Source organism: Chenopodium album, chromosome 24 (genome assembly GCF_948465745.1).
Source record: "Chenopodium album chromosome 24, dcCheAlbu1.1, whole genome shotgun sequence".
In the NCBI taxonomy this organism is placed as follows: Eukaryota; Viridiplantae; Streptophyta; class Magnoliopsida; order Caryophyllales; family Amaranthaceae; genus Chenopodium; species Chenopodium album.
Genome location: NC_137857.1, coordinates 14,870,806 through 14,873,403, shown reverse-complemented (window position 1 = coordinate 14,873,403; position 2,598 = coordinate 14,870,806).

Here is a 2,598-nt window from a genome sequence, read left to right as displayed (position 1 = left end):
GGCCATAGTGTATATTTAAAACTTGAATATAATATTCATTTCTCGTATGCATTAACTTGTCAGCCATATTTTATTTCCCAACAAGTTCATGAGCTCTTTTGATGAGACGCCTTTCAAAAAAATTTAAATTGCCAAACTTAATGCACTTTTTGATCGGCAGAAGTTAGGAGGAAACAAAAGAAAGGAAAAAAACTTAATTCTGTTGTTTGGTCCTAAAATATAAATTGGATGTGAGGAAATGCACAAATTCTTGATTTAGGTGAACTTTTATTAACTTATTGACTTTTTGTATGACGGGTTCAATTTATTCTAAATGTATTTTTTTTTCTTTTTTTTTTTTTTTAGCAAATTCTAAAAGTATCTCTTATACTTCCTCCGTTCTGTTAATATTGCAACAAGGAGGAAATTACGCATCCCAAAGCACTTTTTATATGCTATATATCTATAATTGTGTAAGTGTAAAAATTATAAAAAGTTGATATCGTGAAAGTATTTTATGAGACGAATCCAACAAGATCCCACATGACTATATTTTGATTAACGTATAAATCAATATTATATGGTCAAACAAGAGTGATGAATAGTGCAAAAAGTCCATTGTTGTAATATTAATAGAACGGAGGAAGTATATTATAAAAGTTACCTTTTTCTAACATGAATTTATCAACACTTGTAATGTATTAGATTAATCAAATTAGTCTTGTAAGCTTGTATCCATTAGAAATTACACATTAAAAACAATAAGTTCAATATAAATTAAAAGTCAACTTTAAAGGGATTAAAATTACCATAAAGACAGTTATAATTACCCTCAAACTGTACAATAAAAATAACGTAAGCTTGTCTTATACTTCCTCCGTTTTCTTTTACTTGCAACACACCTTTTAAGCACGCAGTTTTAGAAAATGATTAGTGAGGGTAAACGATCGATTTTATCAATATAATTTTTACACGAAAATTAGAAAATGGTTAAGTATCATTTGTAAAATTTATAATGAAAAATTTGTCCGTTTACATTACATAAACCCGACCTCAAAACACGTGCCACAAGACTGTGTTGCAAGTAAAAGAAAACGGAGGAAGTACAAGATTAGTTGTATAGTAGGAAATAAAGGGAAGTGGAAAGAAAGTTTCCTTTACTTATTATTTTGAGTTTCTTTCCCTCCCAAATTGGAGAAATTTGGAAGGAAAGATATAAATTCGATCTATCAATCTTAAAAATTGTTATCCTTTACCTTGAGCATTTTGACTACATTATCAATGCACGACTTTGATAATATGTAATTGTTTATTAGCAAAATGAAATCTTTGTCAATTAATAAATAGTTGATATTATGGACTTTTACATTATGGCCAATCTAGCAAAACTTAATAGAAAAATTGCAAATTAATAATCCCACTTTTGCCTAGTCTTCTCAAAACAATTTCACCTTTTCGTATTCCCACAATAATCCCACCTTATACCCCCATTTTCTTAAAACAGGTATTTTGACGTATAACTTTTAAACAGGTGTTGGCTTTTTTTTTTTTTTTTTTTTTTTTTTTTTTTTTTTATATAATTTTAATACTCATAGCTTCTTCAACCTCAAGTCTCACTTCTCCAAGCTTCTTCCATGGCCACCACCCATACCAACTCCCTTCCATAGCCGCCACCACACCAACCCCCAGACCACCTTTAAACCCCCTAGTCCTGACCACCCCAAACCCGAAAACTCCTTAATTCAACCACTCCTTACCCGAAAACCCTTAATTTGACCACCCCTTACCCGAAGATCCTGAAATCCGACCACCACAACCACCTAGAAAGCCCCTAAACTCGACCACACGAATCCCTTAAGCCCAACCACCCACGAATCCCTGAACCTGACCACCCATGAAACTCCTAAACCCTTAATTTTGCTGTTGTTGTTTGGCGATGAATGGGTTTGGGGGGCTTGTTAAATCAATCAGCATACGTTTTTGAAAAAGTGGACATTGTGATTAATAATTTTTCTTCACCTGATCTTAAATTTGGGTGGGTGTAGACACCTAAAATTGTCTCCCTAAAACCAAAACCGATGATGAACAACCTTTCACCACCATTATTGGTCGGGTTGAGTATTTAATCTTGGAGTGCTTAAATACATATTTCCATTTCATAAACCAACCCAACTTCTAGCCCATTTCCCAAAACCATACTTATTTTCCTCTTTTCGTGCCATTAACCCCAAAATAATTCATTTCGTATCTATTAAAATCATTCATTTCGTGTCCTTTTTATAAAAACGTTTAGACCAGTTTATTTTGGTCCATAATATGGGTCCAATGATTAATTATTTGGATGGAGCTTTAAAAGAGCTTTCCAACGATATATTATAAGCTTAAATTCGAGTTATAACGAATAAGTTATGGCCAAAATACTAAACTGAGTCTAAATCGAACCTAAGCCCACCTTACCTACGACCCAATGATCATGTGGAGGGTCCAAAGGCTTAAATCCCATTCCTAATCCAATTAGGATTAATCAGAAGCTTATATGAGTTTCTAAAATATCTTAATTTTCCTTTTTGAAAAGATAAGATTAAAGCATTTGAAATTGAATAAAACTTTTCTTTTTGA